The 24,026-nt window shown below is 39.9% G+C and overlaps 1 long non-coding RNA gene and 2 pseudogenes across 1 annotated transcript; all 3 read left to right on the top strand.

Moving 5' to 3' along the window:
• The first annotated feature begins 1,446 nt into the window (after positions 1–1,446).
• LOC140361212 (uncharacterized) lies at positions 1,447–8,699 on the top strand. The gene is made up of 3 exons (XR_011926960.1): positions 1,447–1,600; positions 5,391–5,511; positions 8,591–8,699. It is a non-coding gene; the product is annotated as an uncharacterized lncRNA (long non-coding RNA).
• A 74-nt stretch (positions 8,700–8,773) lies between these two features.
• On the top strand, positions 8,774–10,877 carry LOC140361197 (uncharacterized; annotated as a pseudogene).
• A 3,851-nt stretch (positions 10,878–14,728) lies between these two features.
• Positions 14,729–23,687, top strand: LOC140361194 (uncharacterized; annotated as a pseudogene).
• The last annotated feature ends 339 nt before the right edge of the window (positions 23,688–24,026 follow it).

Genomic DNA, 24,026 nt, shown 5'->3' with positions numbered 1-24,026 from the left:
TGGATTGGATTGTTATGCATAAAGTGTTTTAAGTTTTAAAAGTGCATATTTTACCAATGCTTTAATTCCATTGCGTTTGCTTCCTTACGGTGTCATCTGGTGAACACTTCAGGAGTTGCAGGCAGAGCACATGTTTCGAACAGAACTTTATTACACGTCTTTATTTTGAGGTTGCACCATTGCCTTCAGAAATGGAAGAAACTTGGACGCTCTGGAAAAACGTACTCAAAGAATTGTCAAAGCTGTCGATTCCCAGAGTGTACACAGACACTGCACCTTCTACTGCCGTAAATGCCATTGCAGCAGTAGCCTTTCTTAGAGTCACAGACAGAGTAGGAAAATACCAAGTTGGCTTTATGATGGGTAAAGCAAAGATCAGTCCATCCCAAGATTAGAGCTTTGTGCTGCTGTGTTAGCAGTAGATCTTGCAGACTTAATCTCAGATGAACTAGGCATTGAACAAGATAACTCCACATTTTACACGGAAAGTAAAGTCGTTTTAGGTTATGTCTATAAAAAGACAAACACGTCTGCAGAGTATTTGATGTGAGAGAGTAGATAAACCGATATAGTCCCATAACAGTTGACATAAAATGGACCAATAAACCAATACAAAAATGGGAGTGTCTACAGAGCCGCGGCGAGCGGCCGAAACTGCTAGGGTATTTTGTGCCGCGGCTCCTGAAACTGCTGGGCTATTTCACCGCGCCGCGGCTCTGTAGCCACAGCCTAAAAAAATATATATATGACAAACCGTGATAAAATAATCCTCCATAACATCCATTCATGCAACCGTATAATCTCCAAATTTGCAGACAATTGTACATATTGTAATAATTGAATTGAAAATATCATCTCTTTTGGTCCTGCTTGGAAAGAAACATCTCAATTTATATCTGAAAACTATGGCTGTAAAATATGGAATTTTCTATCAAGGACATTATAACATGTACTAACCTTACTTACAATGACCTTGATTATATTATCAATTTAATTGGTAATCTATTAGGAACATTTCATTTACACAAAACGCAATTCTCCAAATTTAACATTTCTGATGGATTTGAATATGTATATCGATACTATTAAATATATTAATAACAAGAAAAACAATGAACTGTTCCACAAATGTCCCTCCCAGGGTCTCACATTTAATTATCTGTGTTTATCAATTCTAAATATCATATGTTAAAGTGATATGTTGATTTTCTGTCAATTGATATCCTGAATAATAATAATAATGATGATGATGATGATGATGATGATGAAAAGGCTCGGACAGCGCCTCTAACGGTGACGCAGTACACACTCCATACCGGACGATGGCGATAATGCGCTTTAGTAGCGTGACAACCACTATCACTTACACTAGTATAAGAAGAAGCACGTTTTGTGCTACTCACAAAACCATATGTGAAAATGTCCAAAGATCAAACTCTGAGAACTTCTGTGACTGCGTGTCTGACTGCGACTGCAGAAAGAACGATAGTGGAGAATGAGGAGGAACTGTGTGACTCTAAACAGGAGAACCAGAGGAAACAGGAGCTGCTGGACTCGGCTCTGAAAGCTCTGAGCCCGAGGGTCGTGCTGAACAGACACGGTGAGTCTTGTTCATGAGCCTAAGTCTTATGAGCTGCATGAAGTCTTCTGTATTCTAGCCACGATGTGTTCGTGTTGTCAGCAAGAACGTTGCTGACAACACGGAAAGTGCGGACTTGGGGAGAACGTGAGCACGCAGCCCGAGGAGGAGAAATAGAACACGCGTGCTTGATGCTAATGAGCGGCTAGCCTAGCTAGCTCCAAGCCCCCAGGACCAAAGATGGCGTCCCATTCAAGGCAATGCATGGATCATACATGGATCTATTATACGTGGATCTATTATACGTGGATCTATTATACGTGGATCTATTATACGTGGATCTATTGTACATGGATCTATTTTACATGGATCTATTTTACATGGATCTATTTTACATGGATCTATTTTACATGGATCTATTTTACATGGATCTATTATAGCTATTATATTATCTGGATAGGGTACGCCCCCTCTGCCCGCGATCCGCAGACTGCAGCCTCTTGGTCGGACTATTTCAGGAGTTCGGCCTCTAAAATGACCGAAAATGCTAAATTATTTTTAAGTCAAAGATAAAATAGAAGGAATTTTACTCTTTGACTGTTTCTAAAATCCTTAAAATTGACATTTCTAAGCATTACATCAGGGGTAGAGCTGGGTTTCGATTCAAATTTCAAGAATCGATTCGATTCCGATTTTTACGTTTCAAAATCGATTTCCCCCCCCCCCCCCCCCCCCCCCCCCGATTTTCTCAGATTCCATTCGATCCGATTTCGATTCGATCCGGGGGTTAATGTTATTAAAAATGAAAAATGTATTTGAACTGTTTCCTTCACTTCATGACTCTGTAGAGAAGCAACATATTAAAACTAGTATTATATCAATATTAAACAGCAAATCTTACAAGTCTTGGTAGTTACTGATGGCTGGAAGACTGATGAAAAGGTTATGGGTCAATCTACCTTCAAGAAAGATAATCCAGGAGTCCTGAATAATCTTTCTTGAAGGTAGATTGAAGTTCTCTGAGGGAAATGTAGAAAATAATTTTAATTAAAAAATAAATAATAATAATAAATACATTTAAAAAAAATATTTTTGGACGTACGAATCGATAATCGATCATTAATATGCGAATTGATTAAAAATCGGAAAATCGATTTTTTTTCAACCCAGCTCTAGTCAGGGGTGTCAAACTCATTTGGGCCGTGGGCCGAATTCTGACGCTCAGGCTGGGTCGCGGGCCGAACATAATGTAAAACATAAAACAATTAAAAATATAAGAAATAAATAACTTTATATAGCCTACGCTGTTTTTGAAGCAATTACTGGATCAATTAAAAAACAATTACAAACACGTTTGTTCTCATAAACTGAAATGTATTTAGAAAAACAAGTGTAATTCCACCAACACTGAGCTTCAGTTTATGTCATTACAACTTCAGATCTACAGAGATAAACATTTAGTCATGGGTATTTGGAACTGAAAAATATTGTATTTGACTTTATAACAAAATAAACTTGTTAAGTTATGAGCCACAGTGTTCCATCAAACCAAACTCTTTTCTCAAATTGTGGGCCAAATATTATGTACAAAATAAAACAATAAAAAACATAAGAAATAAATAGCTTTCTTACAGCCTAGTAATAGTTGTGGAGACTGTTGCGCAAATGTGCAGCAGGTGAAAGACTGCTCATTTCTGGTGTGAAATGTTCATATCACAGACATGTTTCTGCTCAAACTCAATACAAGCTCACTATTTTCATAGTTTAACTTGATCTTAGTAACAAATGATTCATGTAGTGACTCAAATGAGGTCATTGTGTTTGTGTTCAGTCACATTAGTGTGGACACTGTCATGTTCATACTTTATTACACTCTGACCTGTGTTTTTACCTGTGGCTCCTGATCTGTCCAGGTTTGTAGAGGATGTTTTCCTCACAGAGCATCATCACAGAAGTTACTTTTCTTGTTGTTAGCTCCACTTTTAGCACAACTCTAACATCCTCAAAAAAAGTCTTTCTTTCTTCCACGTGTTTCATAAAGCCACACGTCTCTGTCCTCGCTCAGACCTCTGCTCTGAGGTGCGTAAGTGCTGTAAAGTGCGCAAACGCGTGTCTTACTTCTCTCAGCACTTCTCACTCCGCAGCACACATGGCAGTGAAGAGCCGCGCGGGGGAGGGGCGGCCACCAGCGGCATTGTGGGACGTGTAGTTTTAGCGCTAACAACAGTTACGGAAGTAACTACGGTTCTATGAACGTATTATTTTTTAAATATTAATTCAAAATGTTCGGCGGGCCGGATTAAAACCTTTGGCGGGCCGGATCCGGCCATTTTGAAAATCTGATTGTATAATTTGATAAAAGTGAAGATTTAATTTTCAATTGGCTGATATTTTCCTACTGTGATGAGACGCCGTCTGATTTATTCAATTTAAATGTGTTTTTTTCCCTCTTACTTTGGAATAGCAGTTAATTCTGAGAAGGACATGGAATCACTAAGTCACATGCCCCACGTTGGTCTCTTGATGTTGTTCAGATCTGTGTTTTGCGCCCTCCTGCTGCTGTTTTGAGCACAGGTTTTTTACCTTCACCAAGTCACCAGAAGAGTCTCCCAGGAACAAAAACCCATGCCATGTTTTCTCTTCTTGAATTCCACACAGATTTGGTGAAACTTCTCGTTGACAAACTTCGCACGGAATAACCGGGGTAAAGAAGGTGCTTTTGCCTTTGTAATGGAGGTCTCCTTTTGCAGTTTTCATGACGCGTTCTTTCACATGCTCATTAAGAAAGCTCATTATCAGGCCTCGTGGTTTATCAGCTGCTTATCATGTTTAGCCCAGGTGATGTGCTCTTTCTGTTGTATTGGGGGATCCGCAACTTTAGATCCCGAAATGAGCTCTGAGATTCAGGCACAAATCCTTTCGACGCATCAACTCTTCTTTTCATCCATTGGACACTGTCAGCCTCATAGTCAGGACAATAGAAGGTCATTGTCAGATACTTCAGAGGTGAGCAGAGTTTAGTGAATATCTCTATTTTAATTGTTGCAGGGTTTGTTTTGGGCCTTCTTCTGAGGAGTGTGTAGGCACGTCACTAGAGCGTCATCTGATTGGTTGCAGCCACTAAAAAGTTTAGCTTTTTTCCAAGTTTTCTGCGTCGTACGCTTGAACGCCCCCGGCGCGCCGCGTCTGACTCGAAGTGCAAAACTCGTGCCACTGGACGCTTTGACGCGAGTACTACGTTTATTTGAAGTAATTTATTGATGGTGCTACCTAAAATATAGGATGAAGTTTGGTTTTAGGGATGGTTTATTCCCCCCCCCCCATGTCAAATCTGATGGCCCGCCATTTTGATTTATCCTGTTAGGGATGGCATTCCCTGAATGTACGTAGCGAGACCCCTGTACCCTGGCCCTCAATTCTCTTAATTCATCCATATTGTCTGAAATATGTAGTTTAGCCTCACCGACGCGTGCTCCGTCCCCTCATCCCCCTTCATCTCCTTTATTTCACGCATCATAAGGGCCAACTTCTGTAAAGTCATGTCCTCTCCTCCTTCCGACAGGGAAGAGCCTGGAGAGCCCACGTCAGGACTCTCTGCTACCGCGCTGGACCTGTTAGCCATGTCAACTTTGAATGTTTAGCTCCTGTAGCGTTACCTCTCTTGAGTTTTGTGTTTACTCATTTTTGTGTGTAGTCTGCTTGCGAGTGTTTTCTTTACTTTTTTTTGTCAAATTACCCAGCCCAAAAGACGTGTCTGCGTAAAGACTCTTTTAAAGAGTTAACACATTTATTCCTTCATTGTGTCCTGCAGGTGTCCAGCTCCCCTCTCTGAGTCCTGGTCCTGATCTGAAACAGGAAATTCTAGAGAGTCTACTGATTAAAGAGGAGCCAGAAGAACAGAGCATCAAACAGGAGGAAGAACAGCTGCAAATGTGAGTCTCAAACACTTTTACAAACATGTAGATTTGTTGTTTTCTTTATCTATAAATCAAGTTAATTTCCAGTGGCTATTATAAGTGTCTTTTTTTGTTTTTAGATATTGTGTAATTTAATTCCTTTGTAAAAATAAAAAAAGGCTTTATTTGACAGGATAGTTGTAGCGTGGAATGGAGTAACCGTTTTTTCAATAACCACGAATATTAATGGCCACGGTAGGTCATTGGTGGGGTTTTGGAGCCTACAGTATACTGCAGAAATGTGTCCAGGCGCATCACGAGTCACTGGCGGCATGCGCACACGTGTGTGTATTAGACAGACCATAGCCAGTCAACAAGCCTGATTTGTTTATATTCATATAGTTATATATTTTATGGTGTACACGAGCTAATACGTTTGTTGAATCAACTTTGGTTGTTTACAAGGGCGTCGTGCTCAATTGCCTCTCAGAACGCTCCTAGTACATAACTAATCGGTGTACAGATGTCACAGATCTATAATGACAGATGACTCGTGTTGATCTCAGCGCTCTGTGTGCTCCTGCTGCTGTGGAGGCTGTTGGCTTCTGTGTGCATGCCTTTTTCACTGTGTGAAACTAATTGCATACATGATAATTATGAAATTTCCCCATGTCTGGACAATAAAGGATCATCTTATCTTATCTTAAAACATATTATTATTACATGATTTGAGAGGACAATGCACATGAATGTACATTTATGTAAATGTGCCAGTATTGGCTATGAAGCTGTACATCCCAGGCAAGGTGCAACATTATGTTCTGGTGCAATATGAACTCGGTAAGGGTCAAAAATGATCTTAATTTCAAGATTTCTATTACTATATCTTCTTCAGAAAGTTCACATTTCACTAAACCATCACCACAATCACAGCACACAATTGGTAAATGTCTTCTTCTGGTATTTGTTTGATCTAATGGCTCATCTGCAGAGCAGGGAGTTGGCTTAGGGGGCTCAAGCCTCGGATGTCATTCCAAAAAAACTGGATTTTTTTTTTTTTTTTTTGTCTTTAAAAAAGGGTAATTTGCAGAATATAATAAAATCCCCATATCGATAAATTATTTACCTACAGGAATGTGCTGCTTCTCTGCTTAATTTAAGCATAATTCCAGTTACTGGCTGGTTTAGCTCAGCAGGTAAAGCGATACATGGGGTGTGGGCAATGCGGGATCAAGACCCACACTGACCTTAATACGATCATAATGTTCTTTTCATGTTTAAAATGTTAAGTCATAGATTTCAGTTTGTAGTGTTTGTTATAGAGATTATATTCAACAGCAACAGTTTGATGTGAAAATGTGTCATTTGTGCAGAGCTGAGGTTGAGCCTCTCCTCTGCACCGATCCCTGCTCTGAGCACTGATTGGCTGCTCTGGCTGTCCATCTGAAATGCTCTTCTCCATCTCTGATTGGAAGCTGGCTCTGCTTACCTGCTGAACTGGCGTGTGATTGGCTCCATCTAGAAAGTGGGAGAGAGCGTAGAAAGTGGTGGATCTTTACAGCAGCAACTAACTATAACTTGGAATAGATAACGAAATGAAAACAACATGATTGTTCAAACATGAATTAGTTGTGGTCGTCAGTGTAGCAGTGGCTCAGAGGGTTTTATTAATCTACAAAGCTTAAGCAGAGCAACTACAGGACAAACGGGAACTCATTGAGGCAAAGGGCAAACTGAATTTTACTTTCTACAAAAATTATACAAATTACATATCTGAAGGAGCAGTGCAAAATGCACACCTGCTCAAATCATTTATCAATCATAATCTAAGAGACTGTTGCTTAAAGAAAATGACTCAAGTAAAAGTGTAGTGTCAGCTAGTTAAAGATGTATCATTTCTTGAAAAAGTTACTCTAGTACATGTAACTAAATACTACCGCTTCTGCTGTTCTCGGTGTTCTCGCTGGGCTGAGGTTGAAGGTATTGGGTATTAACCCAGGTATTAAGATTCTTTTATCATTATTAGTATTAAGATGCTTTTCGCTCAGACCGCCTACGGCGCTCGCACGGTGATCTTAATACCTGGCAGTATCTTTTGAGCATGGCGGTGACCAGCCGAAGCATTTACTGCAATATTTTTCAAACTTTTACGATTATAATACAGTATATTAAATGAGGCACATATGTTGCCAATATCATTTTCCAGTTTCATCAGCTCTTTGTGCTTCTAGTGAGCGTGTGAAGTTATCAATCAGCTGTACACTATAGATTTTAGAGCACTATAGATTTTAGAGCACTATAGATTCTAGAGCACAGCTGATTGTGTAAACATTTCTTTGAGGCTGTGGGACAAATAAATAGTCCTGACATTAGATTGTAGTCACTCATTTCGCTGTTCGAGTCAGTAATTTAAGTTTTGTATCTACGTAATGTGATCTCAAATGCATCAAAGTGTTTTTAAAGTCTCATTTCCGTCTAAGGACAGAGGACCCTGGGACATCGTCCCTCGCCACCACGGACATTGTCTGACTTCATCGCCACCACAGACATTGTTGATTCATTTCTCCCTGTGGCCCTCAGAGGCAACTGTTGTTGTGATTTTGGGCCTTACAAAAATAAATTGATTTGATTTGATTTCAGGTGGATGAGATCTCTTGTTAGCATTAGCCCGTAGCTTAGCTCTCTGCTAGTTGAGCAGCAGAACAACAACAACAACTCTTCTGACAGCCCTGCTGCTTCTTCTGGCCCCTTCATGTGTCCCTACTCTTCTGCAGATAACTCTGAATAAACACATGAACTCGTCAAACACAAACCAGCGCAAATTATTTTGACCGCATCAACTATCAACATGTAGATTTTAATCGTCTCAAAGTTGTATTAACTTACCCCACAGAAAACAAAAATGCCATGGTGTTTCTTTGTCTTTGGAGGGTTATGTACAGGAAATACAGTATTTGAGGCACTCACTACATATCAGCCTGAATGAGCAATGACCCTCTCTTTTTGGGCTAAGCCCCAGATGGCTGCTGCATATTGTGCCTGCTTTATAATGGTTTGATTATATTTAAACCCTGTGATCTTTATTTGTTATTTTCTGCTCCGTCCCTGAGTCCAGTGCTGTCTGTGTGAAGACAGAAGAATCGTCTCTGCTCCAACAAACACAAACTGAGCCCAAAGAAGAGCAAACTCAGGGAGAGGTTATCAGCTCAGAGACTGAGGGAGACACAGAACACTCTTCTGACACTGACCGTGATGAAGACTGGAGAGCTCCACTCAGAGGTTCAGCTCCACAGGAGACAGAGGCTGATGGAGAACACTACAACCAAATCCAGATCAGACACACAAGCACAGCTGTACAAAAATCACTTCCATCCCCCAAATACATGTCTGCACCAGAGACCAATGTAAACAATGCAGGCACGTCAGGAACAGCCAAAGGAGCTGAGAAGAAGAAACACCAGTGCTCCGTTTGTAAAAAGATATTTTTGTCGAAACCGTATTTGCAAAGACACATTAAAATGACAATACACACAGGAGATAAACCTTTCAGCTGTTCAATCTGTAAGAAAGGCTTTTTCCTTAAGGGTAAATTTGCAAGACACATGAGAAGACACACAGACCACAAACCTGTCAGCTGTTCAATTTGTAAGAAAAACTTAACCAATAAGTGTAGTCTTAATGAACACATTAAAATACACTCAGGTAGGAAACTATTCAGCTGCTCAATCTGTAAGAAAAGCTTCTGCTATAAGAATGAGCTTGCAAGACACATGATAAAACACCCTGGCTGTACAAGTTTCAGCTGTTCAATCTGTAAGAAAAACTATTCCCGTATTGGTCGTCTTGCAGAACACATGAGAATACAAACAGGTGAGAATGCTTTCAGCTGTTCTGACTGTAATAAAACATTTTCCCAAAGGAGGTCTCTTACAGTGCATATGAGAAAACACACAGGTGAGAATTCTTTCAGCTGTTCAATCTGTAATAAAACATTTCCATACAGGAGTGCTCTTACAGCGCATGTGAGAACACACACAGGCGAGAGGCCTTTCAGTTGTTCTGGCTGTAATACAACATTTTCCCAAAGGAGTGATCTTACAGTGCATATGAGAACACACACAGGTGAGAAGTCTTTCAGTTGTTCAGACTGTAATAAAGCATTTCCATACAGGAGTGCTCTTACGACGCATATGAGAACACACACAGGTGAGAAGCCTTTCAGCTGTTTAGACTGTAATAAAACATTTTCTCTAAGATGTAGTCTTACAGTGCATATGAGAACACACACAGGTGAGAAGCCTTTCAGCTGTTCAGACTGTCATACAACATTTGCATACAGGAGTGCTCTTATAGTGCATATGAGAACACACACAGGTGAGAATCCTTTCAGCTGTTCAGACTGTAATAAAACATTTGCTCTAAGATGTAGTCTTACAGTGCATATGAGAACACACACAGGTGAGAAGCCTTTCAGCTGTTCAGACTGTAATACAACATTTACATACAGGAGTGCTCTTATAGTGCATATGAGAACACACACAGGTGAGAATCCTTTCAGCTGTTCAGGCTGTAATAAAACATTTTCCCAAAGGAGGTCTCTAACAGTGCATTTGAGAACACACACAGGTGATAAGCCTTTCAGCTGTTCAGACTGTAATAAAACATTTGCGTGCAGGGGTGCTCTTAAAGTGCATATGAGAACACACACAGGTGAGAAGCATTTCAGTTGTTCAGACTGTAATAAAACATTTTCCCAAAGGAGGTCTCTTACGGCACATGAGAACACACACAGGTGAGAAGCCTTTCAGCTGTTCAATCTGTACAAAGCATTTTATCACTGAAAATCAGCTTGCAATACACATGAGACAAGACATTATTTACCACCCATCTTTTGAGTTGAAATGCCAGCCTAAACAGGAACAACTGGAAAACCGTTTCATACTGACAACACGTGAACAAAATCCAGCTGGGACTTTGCCTGTCGTGATAGTTTGTTTTGACAGAATATTGCCCTGAAAATATCTCGATAAACAATATTATTTAGCATAGCGTTTTACTGATGCAATAATTCTAGATAATTTCTACTTGCATCTTTCTTCAAAATAGATCAGTTCAACAATATCTCATTGTTTTTTTTTATGTTAATTTGATCTAAAATACGAAACTGATCATGAGTTTTGTGAAGGAGGATTCTGCTTTTACACAGACTCAAAAATCAGACGCACATGTTGTGCATGTTTTTACCTCTGGAGTGATGAGTCGATATAGTCATTATCGTAACAGGCCGAGCTGAGACAGTGGTGGGAGTGACCACGGCTAATGTTTTCTCCCAAACAAGCCCACACAAAGGAAATGTGGAAATATCCATTTAGAAACAAATTTAAGCAAATGTGTTGTACAAAGTACAGAGACAAAGAATGCAAAAGTCCTGGAATGTAATTACATAATAACAATAATTTGTTGAAGAATTTGCATGTGATGTATGCAATCTACGCAAACCAGTATGACAAAAAAGTGAAATAGAATGTTGAAGGCAATGATATTTGTTATATTTATGTTATAAAAACTTAATTAAAATGATGTAGGTAGTTGATGATAATGGTGATATATGACAGTGGCAGATTGTGTTCCAACAGCATCTACTACATGGTCAGATGAAGATTGATTATGTTTTCACTTGTTAACTATGTATTTTGTTGAAATGTTTTATGGTTTGTTATGTGTTCTGTCATTATCAAAATAAAGGTATTTAATCAGTTTACTGTAAATAAAAAGTGTCATCTTTGTGTTTCATGTTCTGTCCAAACAGTGATTTATGAACACAACTAATATTGTTTGTCTGTGGTCAAATACTCTGAGGGTAAATATACGTGCAGGACAGGTTAGACTCACTTCACTACAACATATTAACATACTCTTAAAGTTAATGTGAGAACAAGGTCAGCTCACCTGGATTCCAGCCACAGGCCAGAGTTTTGGAGTAACTTCTGAGTTGACAAAACCAAACCAATGCAAACTGAGTAACTTTAGGTGCTGGTGTTACTTGAAGCTGGACGTGAACTTTCTTTGTCGACACTGAGTGAAACCCAGAACCACTGACGGTGCACTCACACCAAGAGTCACCTGACCAGCTCACATTCATTTCCACTGCAGGCTCGCGGAGGGAGGAAACCAGAGGAAGTGACGAGGAGCGCAGCAGAGTTGAACTGAAGTCAACTTTATGAAATTCAGAGCAACATCGCCGAGGCAACAGCCACTCAGTGAACACCTTTTGACAGACACTTGCAAGGGATTGGCTACTAGACTAGACTCTGCTGTGTGTGCTTGGACCACTAGGGCGTATGTTTGTACGGTTCATTACTCTGATCTGCTCCGTGCACACTTGCTGTTTGGACCAGGAGCGCTCCATTGTAAGAACTGTATACTACGCTATGAAGCCTGTATTACAAATGAATACCCCAAGTCAAATGTCTGTCCATGGGATGTTGTGAAGGCTTTTTTAGATGTTAACTCTAATCTGGTTTTCCTGTTTTGAGGTTCACCAGTGATGAACATCTTGTGGTGAACACTGGTGAAAAGTCTTCTCTTGATTGTTGACTTTGACACACATAAACGTACCTCCTGGAGAGTGTTTGTGATCTGGTCAACTGTTGTGAAGGGGTTTTTCGTCACTAGAGAAATAATGATTTAGTAGTTGTCGTGTAACTTTTAATGACAGCCAACTGAAAAGGTGCGTTTACCGCCACCTACTGTTGTTGTAGATAAGATGAGATAAGATAGCCTTTATTTGTCCACACAAAGGGGAAATTTCGGTATTGCAACGCAAGTGGATACAGAAGTAAAAGAACAGATAACTTATAGGAAGCTTTAAAGAAACACTCAGACAGAACCTCTCATATTCTTAATAAGGAATAGAAAGAAAACAATTCTAATAAAATAACATAAGACAAAAATAATAATAGTAATAGTGGCAAAAGTAAACACTCTTATTTACAGCAGTTGTATGCACATGAATTGCGTATGAGTATTGCACATGAATATGACATTATTGCGCATGAATAGGTCAGTATTGCACATGGGTATTACAGTGACACGTGTTCAGGGCTAACAGTGTTTGTTGTAGAGTCTGACAGCAACAGGAAGGAAAGACCTGTGAAACGTCTCCTTCACACAGCGAGGGTGGATCAGTCTGTCACTGAAGCTGCTCTCCAGAGCGGACAGAGGGTCCTGCAGGGGGCGACACTCATGGTCCAGCATAGATGTTTAGCCAGGACCTGATACGATATACCGTTAAAAAAAAAGAGAGAGGAAGAAAGAGATAAATCCTCCTCAGTTGTTTTCTGTGGTCTTCCGGGTCTTTCGGTGTTGCTGAGCTTACCAGTGCGATATTTCTTTCTAGAAAATATTCCAAATAGTAGAACACAATATTTGTTTGTATATTGGAGGCTGAAAGTTTCTCATGAGCTGTAAATTCACTCCAAATTACACATCAAATTATCAACATTTCCCCCACAAACTTTACTGGTATGGAAACTATACTCACTATTTATCTCCCCACAAGAAAAATATTTAGAATAATGGCAACATCACCATTAAAAAAGTTCATATAAAGAAAAATGGATAAATGAGGCCTTATGTTTGGATCAGATACTTATGATGATCTACACAATAAATCAATTCCTATGTGAACAAAGTCTCACCTAAAATACCAGAAATGCAGTACTACAATACCCAAATGATTGTTTTTCTCCGTAAAATTAACATACATTGTTCTGGCAGCAGCAAGGAGTCGCCCTATGACCAGTAATGTGAGTTTTATGATAAGGTCGGTGAGAATGGGAACAATCTGCATTTCTGTGCAAACTTTGCCTCTGGGGAAGTCTGTCCCTTCAATATGAACGTAAATCCTGGGTAAGGATTCGAAATTGGATATGAAGATGAAATCTGACACATAGTTTCAGCATTAAACTAATACAATTATTGCTGCCTGTGGTTGTATATGGGCTGTGGAAATAATTTAGAAACATTATATTATAATATTGAATTTGAAATTGAATAAATTAAAAAAAAGACCCTTCACTAGGCGAGGTTTTATCAACAATCAACAGCTTTTACGATCCATTAGGCTTCGTAGCGCCAGTCACTATACAGGGAAAGTTCATTTTACAGGAACTCACTGTTGAGAACGGAGACTGGGATGCACCATTGCCTTCAGAAATGGAAGAAACTTGGACGCTCTGGAAAAACGTACTCAAAGAATTGTCAAAGCTGTCGATTCCCAGAGTGTACACAGACATTGCACCTTCTACTGCCGTAAAGAAAGAATTGTGCGTCTTCTCGGACACGTCCACAAATGCCATTGCAGCAGTAGCCTTTCTTAGAGCCACAGACAGAGTAAGAAAATACCAAGTTGGCTTTATGATGGGTAAAGCAAAGATCAGTCCATCCCAAGTAGATCTTGCAGACTTAATCTCAGATGAACTAGGCGTTGAACAAGATAACTCCACACAAACATGTCTGCAGAGTATTTGATGTGAGAGAGGAGATAAACTGATATAGTCCCATAACAGCAGACATAAGATGGACCAATAAACCAATACTAAAATATATATGACAAACCGTGATAAAATAATCCTCCATAACATCTATTCATGCAACTGTATAATCTCAAAATTTGCAGACAATTGTACGTTTTGTAATGATTAAATTGAAAATATCATCATCTCTTTTGGTCCTGCTTGGAAAGAAACATCTCAATTTATATCTAACAACTGTGGCTGTAAAATATGGAATTTTCTATCAAGGACATTATAACATGTACTAACCTTACTTACAATGACCTTGATTATATTATCAATTTAATTGGTAATCTATTAGGAACATTTCATTTACACAAAACACAATTATCCAAATTTAACATTTCTGATGGATTTAAATATGTATATCGATACTATTAAAAATATTAATAACAAGAAAAACAATGAACTGTTCCACAAATGTCCCTCCCAGGGTCTCACATTTAATTATCTGTGTTTATCAATTCTAAATATCATATAATGTTGATTTTCTTTCAATTGATATCCTGAATAATAATAATAATGATGATGATGATGATGATGATGAAAAGGCTCGGACAGCGCCTCTAACGTTGACGCAGTACACACTCCATACCGGACGATGGCGATAATGCGCTTTAGTAGCGTGACAACCACTATCACTTACACTAGTATAAGAAGAAGCACGTTTTGTGCTACTCACAAAACTTTATGTGAAAATGTCCAAAGATCAAACTCTGAGAACTTTGGTGACTGCGTGTCTGACTGCGACTGCAGAAAGAACGATAGTGGAGAATGAGGAGGAACTGTGTGACTCTAAACAGGAGAACCAGAGGAAACAGGAGCTGCTGGACTCGGCTCTGAAAGCTCTGAGCCCGAGGGTCGTGCTGAACAGACACGGTGAGTCTTGTTTATGAGCCTAAGTCTTATGGATGGAAGTCTTCTGTATTCTAGCCACGATGTGTTCGTGTTGTCAGCAAGAACGTTGCTGACAACACGGAAAGTGCGGACTTCGGGAGAACGTGAGCACGCAGCCCGAGGAGGAGAAATAGAACACGCGTGCTTGATGCTAATGAGCGGCTAGCCTAGCTAGCTCCAAGCCCCCAGGGCTGGATCTATTGTACATGGATCTATTGTACGTGGATCTATTGTACGTGGATCTATTGTACGTGGATCTATTGTACGTGGATCTATTGTACGTGGATCTATTGTACATGGATCTATTGTACGTGGATCTATTGTACGTGGATCTATTGTACATGGATCTATTGTACATGGAGCTATTGTACATGGATCTATTGTACATGGAGCTATTGTACATGGAGCTATTGTACATGGAGCTATTGTACATGGATCTATTGTACATGGATCTATTGTACATGGAGCTATTGTACATGGATCTATTGTACATGGATCTATTGTACATGGATCTATTGTAGCTATTATATTATCTGGATAGGGTACGCCCCCTCTGCCCGCGATCCGCAGACTGCAGCCTCTTAAAATTGACATTTTTATGCCTTTGGGTGTCAAACTCATTTGGGCCGTGGGCCAAATTTCGACACTCAGGCTGGGTCGAGGGCCGAACATAATTTAAAACCATTAAAAATATAAGAAAGAAATAGCTTTATATAGCCGACGCTGTTTTTGAAGCAATTACTAGATCGATTAAAAAGAAATTACAAACACGTTTGTTCTCATAAACTGAAATGTATTAAGAAAAACAAGTGTAATTTCACCAACACTGTGCCTCAGTTTATGTGCATTACGACTTCAGAGTTGATCTACTTTGTCATAGGTATTTGGAACTGAAAAGTATTGTATTTGACTTCATAACAAAATTACGACGGAGTATAACGGCCAACCAAGAAAAAAAAAAAAGCGCTGCACTACGAGAATAAAGTCATTAATTAATGAGAAAAAAAGTCATTAATTAATGAGAAAAAAAAACTCCTTAATTAACGAGAAAAAAGTCGTAGTTTAGCGGCCGATTCAAAGTGACATGAACAGTTCACTTTCAGCCCCGCGGCCAGGACGCAAAAGAACGGGCTTGGATGAGTTGACAGTTAGAACTACATAAAAGCCTGAAATAGATGTAAAAGTGTTTCCTGGTCGTTAAAACGATGTCTTGCGTGTGTTGATTACAAGACAAGACACTGCCGTTTAGCAGCACCTTTCCTGTTACGCATCATTCACAGACTGTTGGATAAACCCTTTACTTTCTCCATGGTGTAGCCGTAGTGCATGATGGGCTCAAACAGCAGCCGTGCTCCGTGCCACAGCCGCCCGCAGACAGGTGGAGCAGCCTTGGTGTTATATTCACACGTTCTCTGCTCCTCTAAGTTGATTGTCTACGTGGGCACTTTGTGCAGAGTCACTCTTCTCATGTGCTCATTGTGTGCACTTAAGTTTTATGCTCCGATTCTAACCTTTTGTCATCCCTTGGACAAACTCAGTAAAACACACAGAACACAAATCTGTCTGCGCTTCCTCTCAGCTCCTCCTGACGCCCGGATCGTGTTTGGCACAGCCAAAAAGCGAGTCATGTTTTACTCACATGCCATCATCCATACATCATCCATACATCATCCATACATCATCCATACATCATCCATCCATACATCATCCATACAATATGGATGAGCGCAGCTCCAACACACGCGAGCACCCAACACACAAGTACTTAATTTTACTGGTCCGGGATCTGACATGGGGACACTGCACCGGGTACATTATTGTTTGTGATGTCTAAAAGGCCCGCATTATAAAGATCGACATCTATTGTGGGCATTTGTATTCACTTTTAACCATGCGCCATTTGCGTCCTGGTGGTGGTGTGTTTGTGTGTAATGAAGACTCCACAGATGCATTGGACTCAGCGCTGTGATTTGTAGGTTTAAAGCTATGAAGCTGATCTGCTCTGTTACTGGACTGTACCATTATGCAACACTGAGGGGGGGGGAGCCCGTAACATGGTGCTGAAAGTGAACCCCGTATCTGCCTTTATTCTCTTTAAATTATGAGATTTTTCTCGTTATTTAATGAGTGAAAATATAGAATTAAAAAAAGTTGGCAGTGCATGAGACACTGTTTTCCATCAAACCAAACTCTTTTGTCGAATTTCGAGTTGTGTGCCAAATATTGTGTACAAAATAAAACAATAAAAAATATAAGAAATACATAGCTTTTTTACAACCTAGTAATAGTTGTGGAGACTGTTGCACAAATCTGCAGCAGGTGAAAGACTGAGTCCATATTCATGCAGCAGGAGGAACAGGACCATGGACTTTTGATGTGATTTCTGATGTGAAATGTTCATATCACAGATTTCACTTCACCAGTCCAAAGTGTTCTGTTTGTATATATAAAGAATATATATAAAGGGCTAATTAACTTGTCACCAGACTGTTTGTAAACAGTTACAGTATGAATTCATTTGTATTTCTGTCACATAACTTAAAATAAGACATTTGTTTGTAAAACATTGTGTGTGGGACAGTGATGCTGGTCTTTTGAGCGGTGGCCCTATATTTTGCATTTTGTCACTTTACGGTGTTGGCTCCGTGTCATCGCGGACTTTCTGTTTCACATCAGATTATTATAATGGTCGCTGTCCTCCTGCTGTTTTCATGGATGTATTTGCCGTTTCGAGGCGCCACAGAGGAGCGTGTGGCATGTTTGAAACGTACGAGTGTGACAGGGAAGCAGAGTCTGGAGCGCAAGTGTGGAGCGCAAGTGTGGAGCGGGGGATCCGCGGTGAGGACGCGGAGAGTGGGGCGGGCGGCGCGCGGAGCTAGTTGTGGTGGTTAGAGCGGCAGCTCGCGGCACCGTGCTCTTTCACGCAACAAACTTTCCGGTCGCACCTATAATAGATCCATGGGTCGCACTCTTGCACTCGTGAGTTTAAAACACGCCGCTCTCTCTGTTGTGCTTCAGTTGCTTCAGTTCAATTCTGTTCATTGGAAATAAACCTATTCTGATTCTGATTCTTATAATAATAATAATAATAATAATAATAATAATAATAATAATAATAATAATAATAATAATAATAATAATAATAATAAACAGTACACAAAAGACTCAAACTCCTCTTAATAAGACAGTCTCATATTGTAGCTTTAAAACTCGACTCAAACTGTGCTTGAATCAAACCAGACGTGTGATAATTGTCTTGTGTTGTATTAATCTTCTATTTGTATGTTGTATTGTTTTATACCTGCCTTAGGACTGCAGATCAAATTACATTTGTAGCTATAATCAGATGTGTTCATTATTCTTATTAAATACATTAATAAAAGGATGAGTTTTGCATTTATTAAAGATTGACATATACAAAAATGACACACAAGGAAACTGAATAAAATTAAATATTGCTTAACTCTATTATGTAACAGAATTTATGATTATGTTTTATATTTATCATTTGATAAATATCCAAACCTAAAACAATATAGAAAATTATAAGGGCGACCGTAAGAAATGTGAACTGTTTTGACAGAAAATTAATGCATATTCTATTTAAAATCGGTTGTCTTCTTTTGTGAAATTATAGTGTCCCAGTTTTGAAAATCTGGTCACCCTATCTACAACATGATCCATGCATATTTATAGATGGGTATAACAATTCATCATTATACATTACATAATTAGACCATTTCAAGTCGAAATATTCTAAAAGTCCTTCACGCAGTCTGCTGTTGGTATGCTCGCTCCGAACAACAAAGCCTCATTACTTGCGTATTCAGGAAGGTACGTAGGTGTCCGCGTCGTGTCGCGCCTGACTGATAATGTAGTTTACATTTTGCCCGAGCACCGTGTGTAGCGGTAGACTACTGTTCCCAGAATGCTTTGCATACATGTTGGGACTTTTGGTTCCGGAGTACCTTAAACGTGCTTCTAGACGTCCATCTGAGTCTCTCGCGTCGCAAATCTTCTTTTATACACCGTGCACCACACAAAATTGTTTCGATGTCGGTTGGGACAACCAGAAATAATCCATATATTAAGTGCACCGGATTATAAAGCGCACTGGCGATTTTTGCGGACATTAAAAGCTTTTACGTGCGGAAAATATAGTACTTGTTGAAGGAGTTTTTAATGGAGTAAGTTTTGCTCTGTTGAAAGTGTGTGCTCCACGAGGGAGTGAGATCACCCTTTATGCTCATTATGGGACTCAATTCTTCTGCCGTAATTTTTGTTTTGTTTTTATTAAATAGATGCCATGTCTTTCTGTTCAAAGTGTTTACATTTTGAAAATCTGATTGTATAATTTGATAAAAGTGAAGATTTAATTTTAAATTGGCTGATATTTTCCTACTGTGATGAAACGCCGTCTGATTTATTAAATTTAATTGTGTGTTTTTTTTTTTCTCTTACTTTGGAATAGCAGTTAATTCTGAGAAGGACATGGAATCACTAAGTCACATGCCCCACGTTGGTCTCTTGATGTTGTTCAGATCTGTGTTTTGCGCCCTCCTGCTGCTGTTTTGAGCAGTTTTTTTTACCTTCACCAAGTCACCAGAAGAGTCTCCCATGAACAAAAACCCATGCCATGTTTTCTCTTCTTGAATTCCACACAGATTTGGTGAAACTTTTCTCGTTGACAAACTTCGCACGGAATAACCGGGGTAAAGAAGGTGCTTTTGCCTTTGTAATGGAGGTCTCCTTTTGCAGTTTTCATGACGCGTTCTTTCACATGCTCATTAAGAAAGCTCATTATCAGGCCTCGTGGTTTATCAGCTGCTTGTCATGTTTAGCCCAGGTGATGTGCTCTTTCTGTTGTATTGGGGGATCCGCAACTTTAGATCCCGAAATGAGCTCTGAGATTCAGGCACAAATCCTTTCGACGCATCAACTCTTCTTTTCATCCATTGGACACTGTCAGCCTCATAGTCAGGACAATAGAAGGTCATTGTCAGATACTTCAGAGGTGAGCAGAGTTTAGTGAATATCTTTATTTGCTGCATCTTTTGGATTTTTATTTTATTTTAATTGTTGCAGGGTTTGTTTTGGGCCTTCTTCTGAGGAGTGTGTAGGCACGTCACTAGAGCGTCATCTGATTGGTTGCAGCCACTACAAAGTTGAGCTTTTTTCCAAGTTTTCTGCGTCGTACGCTTGAACGCCCCCGGCGCGCCGCGTCTGACTCGAAGTGCAAAACTCGTGCCGCAAAAACGCTCAAAATGTGCCACTATATGTAAACTGGACGCTTTGATGCGACAGTGCTACGTTTATTTGAATTAATTTATTGATGGCGCTACCTAAAATATAGGATGAAGTTTGGTTTTAGGGATGGTTTATTCCCCCCCCCCATGTCAAATCTGATGGCCCTCCATTTTGATTTATCCTGTTAGGGATGGCATCCCCTGAATGTACGTAGCGAGACCCCTGTACCCTGGCCCTCAATTCTCTTAATTCATCCATATTGTCTGAAATATGTAGTTTAGCCTCACCGACGCGTGCTCCGTCCCCTCATCCCCCTTCATCTCCTTTATTTCACGCATCATAAGGGCCAACTTCTGTAAAGTCATGTCCTCTCCTCCTTCCGACAGGGAAGAGCCTGGAGAGCCCACGTCAGGACTCTCTGCTACCGCGCTGGACCTGTTAGCCATGTCAACTTTGAATGTTTAGCTCCTGTAGCGTTACCTCTCTTGAGTTTTGTGTTTACTCATTTTTGTGTGTAGTCTGCTTGAGAGTGTTTTCTTTACTTTTTTTGTCAAATTACCCAGCCCAAAAGACTGCGTAAAGACTCTTTTAAAGAGTTAACACATTTATTCCTTCATTGTGTCCTGCAGATGTCCAGCTCCCCTCTCTGAGTCCTGGTCCTGATCTGAAACAGGAAATTCTAGAGAGTCTACTGATTAAAGAGGAGCCAGAAGAACAGAGCATCAAACAGGAGGAAGAGCAGCTGCAAATGTGAGTCTCAAACACTTTTACAAACATGTAGATTTGTTGTTTTCTTCATCTATAAATCAAGTTAATTTCCAATGACTATTATAAGTGTCTTTTTTAGTTTTTTTTAATATTGTGTAATTTAATTCCTTTGTAAAAAATAAAAAAGGCTTTATTTGACAGGATAGTTGTAGCGTGGAATGGGGAGATGGGGGTACAGACTAGAGATGTCAAGAGTAACCGTTTTTTCAATAACCACGAATATTAATGGCCACGGTAGGTCATTGGTGGGGTTTTTGGAGCCTACAATATACTGCAGAAATGTGTCCAGGCGTGTAGTGTAGTGTCAGCTAGTTAAAGATGTATCATTTCTTGAAAAAGTTACTCTAGTACATGTAACTAAATACTACCGCTTCTGCTGTTCTCGGTGTTCTCGCTGGGCTGAGGTTGAAGGTTTTGGGTATTAACCCAGGTATTAATATTCTTTTATTATTATTAGTATTAAGATGGTTTTCGCTCAGACCGCCTACGGCGCTCACACAGTGATCTTATACCTGGCAGTATCTTTTGAGCATGGCGGTGACCAGCCGAAGCATGGTGGCCATGCTTAAACCCCTCAGTGAGAACACTGGTTCTGTTCAGTTTTCTGGAGGGAGGACCCCTGCTTTCAGAAGACAAAAAGACCATGGTGTTTCTTTGTCTTTGGAGGGTTATGTACAGGGAATACCGTACTGGAGGCACTCACTACATCATATCAGCCTGAATGAGCAATGACCTCCCCCTTTCTTTTTGGGCGAAGCCCCAGATAGCTGCTGCATATTGTGCCTGCTTTATAATGGTTTGATTATATTTAAACCCTGTAATCTTTTTGTTATTTTCTGCTCCCTCCCTGAGTCCAGTGCTGTCTGTGTGAAGACAGAAGAATCGTCTCTGCTCCAACAGCCCAAAGAAGAGGAAACACAGGGAGAGGACTTCAGCTCAGAAACTGAGGGAGACACAGAGCACTCTTCTGACACTGACCGTGACGAAGACTGGAGAGCTCCACTCAGAGGTTCAGTTGCACAGAAGGAGACAGAGGCTGATGAAGAACACTACAACCAAATCCAGATCAGAGACTCGAGCACAGCTGTACAAAAATCAGTCCTATCCCCCAAATATAAGTCTGCACCAGCGACCAGTGTAAACAATGCAGACACGTCAGGAACAGCTGAAGGAGCTGAGAAGAAGAAACACCAGTGCTCTGTTTGTAAAAAGAGATTTTGGTCTAAACCGTATTTGCAAAGACACATTCAAATTACAATACACACAGGAGATAAACCTTTCAACTGTTCAATCTGTAAGAAAAACTTTACCCATAAGTGTAAGCTTAATGCACATATTAAAATACACTCGGACGTGAATCAGCTTACAAGACACATGATAAAACACCCTGGCTGTACACTTTTCAGCTGTTCAATCTGTAAGAAAAACTATTCCCGTATTGGTCGTCTTGTAAAACACATGAGAAGACACACAGGTGAGAAGCCTTTCAGCTGTTCAGACTGTAATAAAACATTTGTATTCAGGAGTGCTCTTAAAGTGCATATGAGAACACACACAGGTGAGAATCCTTTCAGCTGTTCAGACTGTAATAAAACATTTGCATACAGGAGTGCTCTTACAGCGCATATGAGAACACACACAGGCGAGAAGCCTTTCAGTTGTTCTGGCTGTAATAAAACATTTTCCCAAAGGAGTTCTCTTGAAGTGCATATGAGAACACACACAGGTGAGAATCCTTTCAGCTGTTCAGACTGTAATAAAACATTTCCATACAGGAGTGCTCTTAAAAAGCATATGAGAACACACACAGGCGAGAAGCCTTTCAGTTGTTCCTGCTGTAATAAAACATTTTCCCAAAGGAGTTCTCTTAAAGTGCATATGAGAACACACACAGGTGAGAATCCTTTCAGCTGTTCAGACTGTAATAAAACATTTGCATACAGGGGTGCTCTTACAGCGCATATGAGAACACACACAGGTGATAATCCTTTCAGCTGTTCGGACTGTAATAAAACATTTGCGTACAGGAGTGCTCTTACAGTGCATATGAGAACACACACAGGCGAGAAGCCTTTCAGTTGTTCAGACTGTAATAAAGCATTTGCCAAAAGGAGTGCTCTTACAGTGCATATGAGAACACACACCGGTGAGAAGCCTTTCAGTTGTTCAGACTGTAATAAAACATTTGCGTACAGGAGTGCTCTTACAGTGCATATGAGAACACACACAGGCGAGAAGCCTTTCAGTTGTTCAGACTGTAATAAAGCATTTGCCAAAAGGAGTGCTCTTACAGTGCATATGAGAACACACACCGGTGAGAAGCCTTTCAGTTGTTCAGACTGTAATAAAACATTTGCGGACAGGAGTCCTCTTACAGTGCATATGAGAACACACACAGGCGAGAAGCCTTTCAGTTGTTCAGACTGTAATAAAACATTTGCCAAAAGTAGGTCTCTTACAGCGCATATGAGATTACACACGGGTGAGAAGCCTTTCAGTAATGTATGTAATGTAATTGCATAATAACAATAGTTTGTCCAAGAAATTGCATGTGATATATGCAATCTATGCAAACCAATATGACAAAAAAGTGAAATAGAATATTGAAAGCAATGACATTTATGTTATAAAAACTTAAAATGATGTAGGTAGTAGGTAGTTGATGATAATGGTGATATTATGACAGTGGCATATTGTTTTCTAACAGCATCTACTACATGGTCAGATGAAGATTGATTATGTTTTCACTTGTTAACTATGTATTTTGTTGTTTTCTCTCTTATCTGCATTTTATTGAAATGTTTTATGGTTTGTTATGTGTTCTGTCATTATCAAAAGAAAAGTAATTAATCAGTTTACTGTGAATAAAAAGTGTCAACGTTGTGTTTCATGTTATGTCCAAACAGTGATTTATGAACACAACTGATATTGTTTGTCTGTGGTCAAATGAAGCCTGCGTAAATTCAGCCTGGAAGACCTAACTCCATCTATCTACGTCAAGGCCACCTGCTCCCCAGCTCAACCAACGCACCCAGTCCGGGCGTCGGCCACCATGGAAGGACC

Source organism: Eucyclogobius newberryi, unplaced genomic scaffold (assembly GCF_026437365.1).
Source record: "Eucyclogobius newberryi isolate DKJ021-1_F unplaced genomic scaffold, fEucNew1.0.hap1 SCAF_15, whole genome shotgun sequence".
In the NCBI taxonomy this organism is placed as follows: Eukaryota; Metazoa; Chordata; class Actinopteri; order Gobiiformes; family Gobiidae; genus Eucyclogobius; species Eucyclogobius newberryi.
Note: the sequence above shows the minus strand (reverse complement) of the source record. Positions and strands in the feature narration are given on the sequence as shown.